Consider the following 16,322-nt stretch of genomic DNA (forward strand, 5'->3'; position numbering starts at 1 on the left):
ACTATTCTAAGAACATTCTATATGTTTTTTTTTTCAATCTGCAGAACAATCCTATGAGATAAATACCAGCATTATGCCAGTTTTTCAGATGAGGTGACTAAGACTTGAATAAATATCATTCAAGGTCAACCAGCTCCCAAATGGCAGAATCATACTCACATCTGTCTGACCCCAGGGCCTGAGGAATCACCCATTCAGTGCCTGCTGAAGTTGCATTCTGTGCTAGGTACCTTCACCCTCTTTCCCACTTGTACCCTTCATTAGGCAGTGTGGCAATGGGACAGAAGGCAGGGACTGGAACCAGGCTACCAGGGTTGAATACCAGCTCTGCCACCCCCTGTCGCATGAAGGAAATTGCTTACCTTATCTCTGCCTCCAATCTATCTATAAAAGGGGTTAGGTGTCTAAGTTAATATAGGTAGAGTGCTTAGGAAGCCACCTAGCACATAGTACCTGCAAGAACTAGATGAGTAAAAGCCATTATTATGATGGTATAGATATTAATAATCTCATTTTATAGGGAAGAATACTTGATTCCAAAACTGAAGTAGCATATGCAAGATTTCATATCTGCTCTTTTCATTATGTAAATGAAGTAGTGTGTAAAGGAAAGAGTAATTAATTTCAATGCAAAGAAGAGGATGAAGGGAATTAAAAGACTGGACAGATGTTTTTCCAAGTCGAGGCAACATGATAAAAGCCACCTCAGGGAGGAAGATGGGAAGTGGCCAGTAGATTCACTGGGCCAGCAAGGAACAGTTTTCTCATGGAGGGCCCGGAATGCCCAAAGACATGGCAAGTTATTGAAGGCTTCAACCAGAGGTTTATCAGGACCAACAGCAGTGTAACAGAAAATTACAGGAAGCAGAGATTAGAGAATAAGAAGTCAGTAAGACACTGAATAGGCCCGGCAAGGGGTTCTGTTTAGGTAATGGCCCTAAAAATAGATGGGTAGAATTTATTTATATGTATATATTCATTCAATAAAAATCTGTTGAGCACTTACTAGTCTTAGGAACTAGGAGTATAATATGCAGTGAGCAAGACCCAATCTCAGTCTACAGGGAGATATATAGGAAATCAAGTAGGCAATCATAAAACAATGATAAATATTCTCATTAAAATAATAATGATACAATAATAAGTGTGATGGAATCATGGCAGATTAGAAACTAATCTAGACTGGAGGGGTCAGAAAACACTTCCTGAAGTCAATGACAGCTGAATGATAAGGAGGAGTTAACAGAGGACTGCTGGGGGCAGGTTGTGTTCCAGGCCAAGGAGTGGCCTGTGCAAATGCCCTGAGGTATAATAGACCATGGCATCTTCACGACGTGGAGTAATTTGGTGGGACTGGACAGAGATGGAGATAGGATGAGATATGTCGCCGGAGCTAGGTCATCTAGGGCCTTTCAATCAGCACTAATAAAGTTCTGTTTTATCATAGAGACCAAAGGAAGTCATTGGATGGTTTTAGACAGAAAACTCATAAGACCAGGTTTATTATTTAGAAAGATCACTACTATGTGGAGTAGGCAAGAGCGATTGCAGGGAGACCCACTAGGAAGCGAGAGTTGTAGACCTGGTTAGAGAAGACAGTGACTTTTGTAGGGACATCAGGACAGAGAAGGAATGTGATGCTACCTGTAATTTAATTCTGGCATCAGCTGAGAAGTCAATCTGGAGAGGGAAGTGATGGGAGTCAACTGGACAGCAAGGCAGTGGGGAGGTGTGGCGGGGGACAACCATGAGCTCTGTACGTATAACAGGCTTAATCCCTGTCTCCCCAGGAGCCAAAGGTCTACCTGGGGAAATTAGGGTCGCATGCATGAAGGCTGGTGTGCCTTCACTGAGAGGTACACATTAACACAGTGGGGTTACAAAGGTCCCTAGGGTACCCTCAAGAAAGGAAGAGCTGGCTTTGGGAGTGCCTGATCCAGAAGACATCCTGGAAGTCACAAGGATGAGCGACATAGCAGCAGAAACTCCAGTGTAACTGGAAACAGAAAGAGCTCTGGCTGTTTGTTCTCCAGCTTCCCAGCTGCCAGAGGCTGCTTCACTGGTGGCTGCTGCTCCCTGGGACTCTCCTACAGCGTCCATCTTGCCAAGTACAGTACCTGCTCCTCTTGGGGCTGCTTGAGGCCTGTGAGAAGCAAACGTTTCTCACTTTGCCAGGTCCTGGCACTTCTCCTTTGTCCCTTTGTCCCTGGCCCACTCCTTTGTCCCTTCCTTGAGCTCTCTTCAATTACTCTTTGGGGTGCATCATCTGCTTCCTGATAGGAGTTGGGCAGAGGGAAGATGCAGACTGACACTGAGATGGGGAGCCTTCCAGGTTGAGGGGCCAGTGATGTGAACGGTTTAAAGGAACAAAGAGTTTTTGAGGAATCAAGAGACAGTAAGTATGGCGGCATCCAGAGAGCACAGATGAGTGAAGGCCGGTGTGCTCAGCAAAGGCCAGTCCTGCAGGGCCTGGGCAGCCACATGGACACAGAGTGAGTGACCAGGCCCAGACGGAAACCAGGTGTCTGATTCTGAGAGCAACTCTCTCTTCCTCTATCCCATAGCCCCCAGGTCCTGCACTCTATGTGCTTACTACTTTCTAGATTATTGTCCCTCCTTTAGGTCCCTTTATTTTCCCAGAAATCCCATAGTGATAAGTGGGTTTAAAGAGCCACCTGGGCAAAGGGACATATGACTCAGATTCCCCTGACATTGTTTCTATCCTTATCTGTCACATTGCCAGGAGAGAAGGGTTCTGAACCCAGCCCATAATGTCTCAGGAAGGAGTGCAAGGAGCCGTGGTTATGAAGTTCAACGTGCCATGAAGTGGCTGGTTTTCATTCTCTTCTTGCGGGTTGGTCTCACTGCCAGGGCAGCCAATGGGTCTTCTTAAACTCTCGATTGCTTTTCCATGTGCCTGTAGCTGCTCCTCTGGAGTGTCAACCAAGAGGCATGGCCCAGGTGTGCCTGATTCTGTTGCTCCCTCAGCTATCGATGCACTTAGATGGAGCTGCCATCAAAACTCCCTGTGACAGAAAGGTTTCCAAGCTTTCCTGAAAAGCCAACACCTCAGCATGATCCATGGGGACATTCAATGAAGTGTCAGCTAGTTCAAGGAAGGCTTGCTGTTTGCAGGATGGAACCTGTCATGAATACTTTGCAAATCAGTAAGAGTCAGGCCCCCTTGAATCTCTGGGACAACTCTAACACTGTTATGGGAACCCCTTCCCTTCACCTCACCCCATGGGACTGTTTTTAAAAATCTATACTTGCTTAAGATGGAACCTCTGTAATTCAGAATCACTGCCATTTGAAACTCAATGTGAATTCATGAAAAGTCTAAAACAGTGAAATGTGAATGAATGAAGCCTATTTTCTTTAAAGCGCATAAAGCCCCTTTCAATCCATGATCTGTGGAAATGAACACATAGGTGTCATGTTGGATCCACATATTAAGACTCACATGAGGGGCAGACAGAGGAACTGTCAAACTATCAATACTTAAGTGCTTCAAGGGCCCTCCCTGAAATCGTATTATTCTGTTTATTAGCACAATGAAGTGTTGCTGTGCACTCCCCTTGCTAGCCAAACCACTCTCCTTGTAGGCCAATTCAACACTACTCCTCCCATCAAGACAGTTCTGTTCTCACTGATCTTCCCATCATGACTTGCCTTTGTGTTTATTACCTACCCCATTCATTTGGCTCTGAATTATTAGGACAGTAGACTGACGAAACTTCAAACATGGTAAGGACCTCTTACTTCGGAGGTACTTTGAAAACTGACAGGGGTGTTTTGGTTCTCATAATAAGTATAGAGTAGTAATAGCATGTGGCTAAAAGAAAGCGGGGATGTGAGAAGTCTGCAGTGCTGGGGAAAATCCCGCACAAAAGAACTGCCTTGTATCCTACACAAATCTTGAGCGTCCCACTGGACACACAAAGATTCAATGCAGACCTTGACCTATGCTGGGATTTCACACAGGAAATGTACTTTACATGATGGCTCATCACTACCCCATTCCATGTCACATCAGGCATTATTTTGATGTGACATTTATAAATAAGGATCAGCTCATTTGTGAAAAATATTATGCTTCCTCATTTTCTCTGTTTTTCCCGCCAGTAATTTGAACTGCTAATGTTGTCCTTGCTCCCATTAAAGCTATTTTCTTTTTTGTCTTTTCATATACAAATAAGTCTAGTTTGTTACTAGTAACTCTGACATGTGTTTTAGTTCTATAATATATGTGCATATACGTCTGCTCTTTCATTTAATGTACTTCTTGCATAGAACAGCTTCTGATCTCGCTTCTCTTAAATCCAAACATATTCATTATAAGCCGGTGAAACTATCATCAGATAGTTTCATTACATTGTCTACTGTCGCTATATGTGGAAATGTACATATTGAAGTAGGTATTATTTATTTTAAAATATTTGCCTTTTATTTCTCCGTTATATTATAGTTAGGGCACTATATTGATTTTTATATGTATATAAGTATGTTATCATATCTGCAAATTTCATTTTGATTTGGTAAATGAGGCATTACAAATGATTTGTTATAAAAGGGAATCTTAAATGCAGTAAATGTGAGAACCACTGATTATTACAATCCCTCATTTTACAGAGGAAGAAAGTGAGGTATAGAGGAATTAAATAGCCTGATTAGTAAATTGCTGATCTGGAATTAAAACCCTGGTCTGTCAGCCCAGTTCTCTTATTTTGTTCTCTAATTTTAGTTGAATATCGAGTAGCTCTTGCTTCAACAGCAGGATTGTACTCACTGTCTCCTTGAGAATAAAGCCATTTTGTACATTCCTTTTTCTGTAATCATCTCAGTGACGAGCACAACATTAGACATATAGTAGTTACCTAATATATACATGATATATCAACTGGACTGAATTGAATGGCATCAAATTCAAAAGAAATTATTTAAACCAAATAGTACAATGTTAACGTTTTATGGCAAGTAGTGGCTTCCAGTGCGAAATAATCAGAGCTATCAGTTCTGGACCAGGAAGCCTCTGTAGGCGCAGCTATATTCAATGCACCTCTTCCTCTCTTCTCCTATCCCTCATCTGTTTCCAGACTCTTGCCATTAACTACATTTTGGCCCCAGAGTTGATCTTCTTGGCTCAAAGCCCTTCCCAAAGACCTACCAGCATTCATCTCTGGCTGTCCTCTTACTGGCCATATCCTTGGACTAAATGCAATGCTGGGACAGGTGTTCCAGGCCTTAAGAGATTTTCAAAGAAAAGTCAGATTTCCCCTGTCCAAGCTTTTCAGGTTCTGAATTTTTTTTCCTGACTCTTTCCAAATGTATTAAGAAACTCTATGGTGAGACACTTTGTTGACATGATACCGGAGCTAATTTTACATGTCAATGGGAATGGCATCAACAACCTGGGTCAGAAGCCATATTTCAGAAGCAGATTAATTTTTCTAACTTCTCAGTGAGTGTGTGTGTGTCTGTGTGTATGTTCACACATAAATGAGAGAAAAGATTAATCCTATTTAGCTATATCTAATTTAGCTGCCAAAATTGAAAATGAGTAGCAAGAAGATGGGAGATACAAAAGCTATTTGCAAGACAGTGGGGTCATGAGAGTTGTGACCAGATAGCATGACCTATCAGAATGAAATTATCTGGGACAGTGATGAAAAATGTATGTTATGGGTCTAGACATTGCATAGAGCAAGCTAATTAAACATAAACCCTGCTTTCATACATGACACTCTCAGACACACACACACACACACACCCCGCTGCCACCACTGCCACCACCAACATCAACAATAGCAATAATAACAATAACCGTAATAGTTCTGCTTTGATATAGGTGAAAAAAGTTAAGAAATCATTGATTCAACTCTAACAACCAAAAGAAAATAAATTATAGTTCCAAAAACCATCAGAGAACTGAAGACACAAGAAATATAAACTCACAGGAGAGAACTCTCAAGGTATTTGAATCCAGTGGTGAACCAAGTGAAACCAAAGCAGGGGTTACAAAGCCCATTCCCAGCCTAATCTATATCAGATTAATTTAGCCTTCACTCTCATAGTGGGACAGAAAACGAAGAGTGAACCTTTGTGGAAGCAAATATTATTTACTTCAGTATTTAGTGTTCCTTTGTATATTATAAGAACACAAAAAGGCAAGAAAATATAACCAAAAGTCAAGACAGGAAACAGTCAGTAGAAGCAGAACCAGAGATGCCCTAGATATTGGAATTATCAGACATCCACTTTAAAATAATTATGGCAAAATACCAAAGGATCTAGTGGAAAGGTGAATATATGTGTGAAGAAGGGAAAGTTCAGCAGAGACAAGAATGCTATAAAAAAGAACCAAATGTAAACACCAGCAATAAAAAAAATATATAATATCATAAATAAGGAATTTATTATGTGGCTTAGCAGAACACTGAATGCAGAAGAGGAAAGGGTCAGTAATTCAAGACATATCAATAGAAAGTGTTCAAACTGCAACACAAAGACAAAAATGGGTGAATAAAAAACAGAATAGAGCACCCCAGATCTGTTGTTTGATATCCAATGTTTTAACCTGAGTTAAAAAAAAAAACAAAAAAAAAACTCAACACCAAAATACAGCTCAACACCAAAAAAACAAGCAACCCAACTGAAAAATGTGCAGAAGACATGAAGAGGCATTTTTCAAAAGAGGACATAACAGATGGCCAACACACATGTGAAAAAATGCTCAACCTTACTAATCATTAAAGAAATGCAAATAAAAACCACAATGAGAAACCACCTCACTCTGGTCAAAACAGCAATCATCAATAAATCAACAAAGAACAAGTGCTGGCGAGGATGTGGAGAAAACGGATCCCTTGTGCACTGTTGGTGGGATTGCAGATTGGTGCAATCACGATGGAAATCATATGGAGGTATCTCAAAAAACTGGAAATGGAACTACCTTATGCCCCAGCAATTCCACTCTTAGGTATCTATCCAGAGAAATCCAAGATGCTAATTCGAAAGAACACATGCATCCCCACGTTTATTGCAGTATTATTTACAACAGCCAAAACTTGGGAAACAACCGAAATGCCCATCAGTTGACAACTGCATTAAGAAACTGTGGTATATGTATACAATGGAGTATAAACGGCTTGGCTACAAAGAAGAATGAAATCTTACCATTTGCAGCGATATGGATGAACCTAGAGAACTTTATGCTAAGTGAAATCCGTCAGTCAGAGACAGACAAATACCATATGATCTCACTTATATCTCGAACCTAAAGAACTGAATAAATGAGCAAAGTAAACAGAAATAATCTCAGCGATATAGAGGAAAAACTGATGGTTGCTAAAAGGGAGGGGAGTGGGGATGAGGGAGAAGGGGAACGGATTAGATAACATAAATTGGTAACTACAATATTGCCAGGGGGATATGAAAGACAGTTTTGGGACTATAATCAGTAATGTTGTAAAGATTTTGTAGGGTGTCAGAAGGACACATGTGTTATTAGAGAGACCACTTAATGGACAGTGTAGATGCTTGACCACTGCACTGTACACCTGAAGCTGAAGCTGAATAATATTGTATGTCAACTATAATTTACTATACATATAGTCACAGGATGTGGACTACAGCATAGGGAATGGAGGCAATGGAAATATAATAGATATATTCGATATCAGAGGGGCAATAGATTGGCGGAGGGGGGGTTATCACTTTGTGAGAGGTGAAATGTCTAACTATTGCATTTTTTTGCACACCTAAAACTAATTAAAACAAACAAATAAATAAATATGTATTCACCTGTATCAACATATATATAATATATAATGTTATAAATTTATTTTATAAATAATTTAATTAATTTGATGCATTGAAAATATATATTAATATATACATATATTTATATATTAATATATACATGTATTTATATATTACATATATGTATTTGTATATAAAATGTAATTATATATTAAATATCTATAGAACAAGACATACAAATTTATTGTATTTTAGATATAAATCTATATTATATATGATATATATATATATATATATTATATTCCATATAAAAATTTGAAGGATATATTCAGTGGGTAAAATTCTTAGCAGACATGTAAATATACCATAGACTATATACATAAAAGACTATCAACCTTTTAAAGCAAAAAACAATAGCAATGAATCCTGGGGTTTATAGCATAGTCATAAAATACAAACAAGAAGAGCACGAAGTGCATGTGGAATTATACAGTTGTAAACTCATACACTTTTGTGAAATAGTACAATATATTATTTTGTTTTAATTCAATATATTACTGATAATTTTTTGAGAGAATAATGAATGTATGAATCTTAAGGAGGGTTAAGATGAGGCTGGCTTTCTCCTGATTTTGGTTCTATGTATACAAAACCCATATTCTACTGTTAATCCAGAGTAGATTTTTACTTTCCTTTACTTGGCATAATGAAACAAACAATTCAAAAGTATTTCTCAGCCATTTTGTTAACATTACTAGCAGAGACAAGTTTATGGTAATATTCAGAGATAGCATGGTGCAGTAGAAAATGTGTTGGATTTAGAGCCAGGAGTTTGCTCTAGGCTTCCTGGCTCTAAATCCAATTGGCTTGGGCACTGTGTGACCTTGGGCAGGTAACTTAAACTTTCTGAACTCAATTTTCTCATCTGTAAAATGATGCCAATGATTCCCATTTCATAGGATCATAGTGACTCAATAAATGCCAACTCCCCAACCCACATCTACTTGGCAGCCAAGAAAACCTAGTTTGATTCCATATGTATGTATTGACTTGGAACTTCTAGAAATTTGACTTTATTCCCTTTATATAAAAGCCAGGGAGTGATATCTTGGTTCAAAATGAGAAGGTAAAGGAGAAAGAAAAATTAACATCATTTGGGATTTAAAAAGCCAGATTTGACTGAGCCATGGCAAGCACAATGACTCAAGAACAAGTACATTTTTCTTCAGATGCGTTTGGAGTTCTGAAGTACTCGGGGGTCAAATCTGGCTAATTCAAAAGAAAATTCATAAAGTCCTAGAAAGCCCTGAAGCGTGCGCAGGAGGAAGGGGGAGAGGAAACATTCACGCTGGCCTGATTCTGTGCAACCTGGCATAGCAATGGGCCACTGCAGACCCCAGAGGGGCACCTCCCTGGAAGACACACCAGGAAGAATTATTCCCGAGCCCCTGCTTTACCACCTCCTAGATGTGTGACTCCAGGCAAAGTCCTTGACCTCCCTGAACTTCAGTTTCTTTCACAATAAAATGGCATAATAAAATCCACCTTCTAGGGTTGTTGAAAGTAATAAATGAGATCAAGCATATAACGCAAAGGTTGAAAACAAGAAATCTTTGGGTCAAATCTGGCCAGCACATAGATGTATTTTGCTTAGCCTGCAAACTGCGGCATAATGTTTTCGATTTTTTGAGTTCTTGGCCAATCATTTATAAATAAGAGGTTTCACCTTTTAAAAATCTGCATTTCTGTATTGTCTTGAAAAATTGGAAGATCTGGTAATCTTACACCTATATTTCCCCCCTCAAAGATTGACCAGTTAAAGCTAAGTAGTAACTACCTTCCATATGGAGGGCTTATAATCTCCAGATCTCCTCAGAACCCACCATTCCTTATTGTATCACCTGTACTGAAGGCCAGTTCATTCATTTATATTACCTGCCTGGCCCCCTGGAAACCAATTTCTACTAGTGATGTAAAGTGTCTGGCACCACAACTGAGGGTTAATAGATGTTATACTCCACCCTCTACCTTAAAGGTCCCATGACCAAATGGGGTTCAGAGAGGAACACAACTGTTGGAATCACTTCCTTAAGAGCCAGACCTTTCTCTTTACCTAGCACTGTAGCCAGTTATCCTCATTTCAAGAACATAAATCAGGAAAGGGGTAGCTCTTTCTTTGCCTAGAGACACAGACTTCTTCTGAGCAGATTGGAGTTAGTGCTGGCTACAGAGGAACATCATGATGCATTAAAATAAATTTAGAAATCTTTTCCAGGAACCTGAGTTTTCTCTGAGACCCCATTTGAATCTGATGCACCCAGCTGTGGGAGACAGAAGTGTGGGTCCTAAGCTCTGAAGTTCAGGAGGAGGAGAGGGAAAGCAATTCTCCCGCAGAGACCCTTAAAATTCACTCGTCCTTGACTCTTGTCCAAATCCATCAGTGCAAGCTTCATTAAAGGAAACCACAATCCTCAAGAGGGCCAGAGTCTAGTTTCACCCAAGCCACTAGGAGCTGCAGGGGAACTCTGGATTGTGAAGGAGGAAAAGCTGAGGGGTTGGGGGTGGGGAGTGGGAAGGGGCACCATAGGATAAGACTTCTTTCAGCAAATTAGTTTATTATTACAGCACAAGAGAACTGGAATGAATTTGAGAAGGAGTGAGGCAACTCGAAATTCTGCAGCTCAGCCTCAGACTTACCGTGGCAGGTGATGAATGTATAAATCATACAGGTCAGGTGAGAGAGAGTCACTGAGAGGCAGCAGCAGGTTGGTTATGATGAAAAGCATTCATAAATCCAGGGCTTCCACATGTGCCATCTGTGATTAAAAATTGACTGCACCTCCCTCTTTCCCCAGAACAGTCAGCTACGGACCTCAGGGACAGCCAGGGTTTCAGAGCAGACATTTGGAGCTGGCAAAGCAAGAGACATTGAGTCCAAGAAGGGTCCTCACCAGTGTGCTGGGTCAGACGAGAGCCTGTAGGGACAGACTGTGGATCTTAGCAGGAGGCAGTGAGATGCGACTTCTAGGGACTTCATGTTTCATACCTGGAATTCTCAACTATCACAGCTGGAGGAGATTAAGGGGGAAGATAGGCAGTCTCCTTTACCCTAGTTTTTATGGAAGAGAAAATAGAGGTCTTCAGAGAACAAATGACATTCTCAAACTCTCATACTAAGATAGAAGAAAGGCTTGTTTTAGAACTCCTGGCTCCAAGACCAGTCAGTGCCCTTTGTGACCCCAGGCAGCCTTCGCTGCCCTCTTTCCTGGCCTGGCCTCAACATTCCCAAGCCATAAAAAACTTGGGTAAAGGACAGTTGGAGTCATGAGCCCCGGACTTCAGAGGCTCTCTGATCATCTGACTTGAATCTGATTCACTTCCTATCTTCATGAGAGCCACTGCTGAGGTCCACACAGCCCCTAATCTCCTTACTCTGAAATTCAACCCTTCCATTGATAACTAGAATTTCCCTTAATAATAAATCTATCTATTATTTGTTGGCAACCTACTATGTACCAGGCATTGGGATAAGTACTGATGTGTTTCATTTAATCCTCATAAAAGCCCTACTGAGTGACTATATACACTTTATAAGTGGAGAGACAAAGATGTATAGTAACCCATCCCCGGTCTCATCACACATAAATGACAGGTGCCCCAGTCTGTCTGCAGGGGGAGTCATGCTTTGAGTCCTTCTGCCGACTGTCCCCGCACTGCCCTCAGGCACTCTCCTCCTGGCCAACTGGTCTCCCTGAGTCCCTCCACCAACCGTGTAGTGCTAATATCAATCATGACAATCCCATCATGACAATTTTCATCAACCACACAAGGGAACACTTGTCATTGTTTCAGGGTATCTAAAAGGCTGGCCTGGCTTCCTCCCTGATCCTAACAACACGTTCCTGATCAGTCACCTCATTCTCATTGATCCTACCTGCCATCATTTCCCTCTAGTCACCAAACTGCTCTGTCAGCAGCTCCTGACAGCTCAATAGAGGTCTCCAGTACTGCTTCTTCCCTTTCATTCCAGGCATTTATTTTTTGTTCTAAATCATATGAGTATTAAAAAGGTAGGTCCCTCCCTGATGTTTCTATAAAAGGCTATGCCTTTAGGAAGAAGTGGGGGAGAGAAAGCCTCGTCACCACAAGAGGTAATTTCTGCCTGTGCTGATGATATAAAGTCAAAGGAATGAGCCATTCATTGCTTACACATTCTCGTCTGACCTCAGTTATTGGGCAAATGGAAGAGAAAGTAATTAGTTTCTTTAATGGCTCAGAAATATACCCAAAAAGGGGATGAGGGTGGGCAGTGGTGATTGTTCAAATCAGCAGGTTTGGGAGTTTAATTTCTTTGTATTTATTAAGCTTCAAGATCTTTCTGACATGCTTCATTATAATACAGTGGCCCAGCTGGAAGAGCCCTATTATTGAGTTATGAGAATGATAAATTAGTGAGACAAAGGTTATTTGTTTCTTGAGCTGCTGTTCAAAAATTCTGGGCATAGATTTCTCCATCACAGGGTGGAAAGGTGAAGGTATTTGTTTCCCTCTGTTAGACAGTAGTAAGAAAAGAAAGCGGAATGTTTTCCCCAAACCACCCTGACATTGTCACTCAGCAGGTGAGCCTGGCTCTCCAGCCTGAGCCCCCCTCTCAGATTAATGACACGGGGAAGAAAGTTGGCCCGAGCTCCCTGAGGCTTGACTCTCCCCCAAGTACTCTAGCATCAGGATTTCTGGAAGTTATTGATGAAATGAGAAAATGGTAAGTCCTTTTGCCCATATTTCGTTTCATCTTTAAAGCAGACAACATGGTGCCTTGGGACGCAGGTGGACTAGGGTCCAATCCCAGCACCCCATGTTGAATTGACATATTACTCGATATCTCAGCTCTTGACCCATAGTGGGTGCTCACGAATTGCACTGCATTTCTAGTCTCATCACGCTGGGTTTTGGCTCTTTCATCATTCCCAAATTGAGTCTGTGTATAGTATTTGACCATATCTTCCAAAACATGGTCTTAGAAAGTCATGCAGATTTCAGTTTGATTTCATGTGGATAGAAGGAGGAGGTTTTACATGGCACACAAAACAACAGTACTGTAATGGAATTTCCCATCATTTCTGGGAAGGCTGCACTAGAACAGCATGGGGAAGTACAGAGCACGGCCTCCCAGCCTGACCTCTTATAAATTTTTACCCCAAAATTCCTTTCTTCCCAGCAATGGTCTTGTGCCCTGTGCCCTTTAGATGGCAACTTCTAAAATCGTTTCTCTGATACACTCTCATCAGCTTTGGACTTCACTTTAAAACGTCACTAATAAAAAGATCACTCATTTGCTCAGAGAGATCCCACTGTGGTTCTTACGTGTCCTTAGGGTACCCTCCCACCCAAAAGCTTTGTCAAAGTATTAATGCAAGACCCACACTTCCCTTAAAGGAGGGTGTGGAGGTGCTGGTGGTGGTGGTACAACAGAAAAAAGCATTTCATGTGGCTTACTCGCACCCCCCCCCCCCCAGGACTGCAGAAGCGTCTGCTTTAGGAGTGTTTGCTGAAGCTCTGGGATGTGGTGACAAAATGAGGATGAGCCCGGCCAGAAGGCACTACAACAACTTCACAGGGGCCTACCCTCTGGGTAGAAAGGGCCCAAGGCTGTGACCCCAGGCAGTGCTTAAAGGGGCGCATATCAATAACTAAGTCAGCCTCAGACCAGACCAGCAAAGCATTGTTGGTTCTCCCTTGGTTTACAAAGAAGCTTGTTTGCTGGTATTTTGAGTAAGCTCCAAAGGGGAGAATATGTTTGGATGTGAAATATTCAGGAATTTCTGTTTTGTAAATAAGAGTGTTTTATACTGCAAAAGCCTTTTTGCATATCTCACTTCACTGAATTCTCACCACCATTCTGGGAAGTATGTATTATTTGTTGTCACTATGATATAGATAAAGAAAAGGAGATTCAGTAACTTGCCATAGGATATATACATCTAGTAAGATGTTCTAAGTCCACTGCCCTTTTCAATCCATCTGTTGTATTAGTCTCATACTGCATTGTAAATTGACCCAAACTTAGTAGCTTAAAACAATACCTACTTATTATTTTGTAGTTCTGTAGATCAGAAGTCTGGGGTGACATTCTTTTCTGGAGCCTCTGGGGGAAGGAACTCCTTTTAAGCTCATTTAGTGGGTTGGCAGAACTCAGTTCCTTACAGCTGTAGGACTGAAGTTCTTGAGAGAAAAGCCTTCTCTCTGTTTCTTAAGGCAGACTTCACTGCTTCTCACATTGCCCCCCCCCCCAATTTTAAACCAGCAATGGTTAGAATAACCCCTTCTACCAAATCTCTCTGAGGGCTTCTGTCTTTTAAAGGGCTCCTGTGACACATTAGGTCCCCTGGGAAATCTCCATATTTTAAGGTCAACTGATTGGGGACTTTAATTCTGTCTGCAAAATCCCTTCCCAGCAACACCTAGATTAGTGTTTGAATAAGTAAAGCAATCTTGTGTGTGTTGGGGGAGGAGCACCGATAGAATTCTGCCTACCACAGTGGTTCTTCATGTTCAGTTAAGAATCGACAATATAACGAGATACCAGTCAGAATGAGATACCAATGAGATACCAGTCACTCCGGTCAGAATGGCTATCATCAATAAATCAACAAACAACAAGTGCTGGCGAGGATGTGGAGAAAAGGGAACCCTCATGCACTGTTGGTGGGATTGCAGATTGGTACAGCCACTATGGAAAACAGTGTGGAGGTATCAATGGAACTACCTTATGACCCAGCAATTCCACTCTTGGATATCTATCCAGAGAATTCAAAAACGCTAATTCAAAAAAAATCTATGCACCCCTATGTTTATTGCAGTGCTATTCACAATAGTCAAGACATGGAAACAATCGAAATACCCATTGGTAGACAACTGGATTAAGAAACTGTGGTACATTTATACAATGGAGTATTACGCAGCCATAAAGAAGAAAGAAATCTTACCATTTGCAACAATATGGATGGACCTAGAGAAAATTATGTGAAGTGAAATAAGTCAGACAGAGAAAGACAAATACCACATGATCTCACTTATATGTGGAATCTAAAGAATAGAATAAATGAACAAACTAATCAGAAACAGTCTCAGAGACAAAAAGGAAAAACTGAGGGTTGCTAGATGGGAGAGGGGGTGGGAATGAGGGAGAAGGGGAAGGTATTAGAAAACAGTCAGTAACCACAAGATTGCCATGGAGATATGAAAGTCAATTTGGGGAATATAATCAATAACGTTGTAAAGATTTTGTAGGGTATCCAATGGACACTTGTCTCATTAGGGAGACCACCTCAGGGATGGTGTAGATGCCTGGTCACTGCACTGTACACCTGAAGTTGAACAATAATGAATGTCAACTACAATTCATATATATGTATATATATAGTTACAAGAAGTGGAGTACAGCATAAGGAATAGAGACAGTGGAAATGTAATGGCTGTGTGCGATGCCAGAGAGATAGTGGATGGGGGAGGAGGGTTATCACTGTGTGAGGGATATAAATGATAAATGTCTAACTATTACAGTGTTTTGTACACATGAAACTAATGTAAAAATAAAAATTAATTAAAAAATAAAAAAGAATCATCTGCAGAGTTCATTGAAAGTGCCAGTGCTTGGCCCAAACCCTAGAGATTCTGGTTCCCCAGTCTGGGGTACAGCCCAAGTATCTTTAAATTAACTGCTCCCCTCCCCACTCCTGGCCCTACCCTGACTCCAATATGAGTGGTCCCAGTACCTTGTTTTGAGAAACATTGTTTTACACTGAACTATACCAATGATAATTTCTCAAACCTGTCTACACACCAGCCTCTTCTATTTCTACAAGTATTAACTCATTTAATCTTCACAACAAACACTGAGTTTAACACACTCATTAGCTCAATTTTACAGGCCCAGAGAGATTAAGTAATTTGCTCAATATCACAGAGCTAGTAAGTGGCAGAGTTGGGATCTGAATGAAGTCAAACAGGTTGGTTTCAAAACCCCTGTTCCTAGCCAGTTTTACGCTGTACCATCAGAACATACATTTGTTGCCCTGCCCTCCTGTCTGTCCATCCCCAAATAGCACACATCACAGAAATCAAAGCACTGAACAGTTTTCAATTTATCGTGATGCGATAAATGACCTGCCATATCACATAATCTGTGCAGGAACTCCTCTATAAAGAAGCAAATCCTGTCACCAAATAGTAATTTAAAAAGGAATCCCAAGCATTTTCTATGTCTCTTGAACAACGTGAAAGGGGATCTAAATCATAAGTCAAAGCAACTCATTTCTACGCCCCTTCTTCTCTGCCCCAGTTCTCTCACATCCCACAGCTACTCTGACACCTTTCACACGCGCTCCACAGCATCTCCCCAGATCCCTGAGCCAAGCTGTCCTCCTCTCTCTCCTCCTCTTCCTCACAGCTCCTTATGATATTGGGCAGCCGCTTTATTACAGCCAACACTCCCCTCTCCTTTCAGGCCAAGCCTCCGTCTACCATTCTCTCAGTTCCATATCTCAGTATCAACCTGATTT

This window comes from Rhinolophus hipposideros (assembly GCF_964194185.1).
Source record: "Rhinolophus hipposideros genome assembly, chromosome: 16".
NCBI lineage: Eukaryota > Metazoa > Chordata > Mammalia > Chiroptera > Rhinolophidae > Rhinolophus > Rhinolophus hipposideros.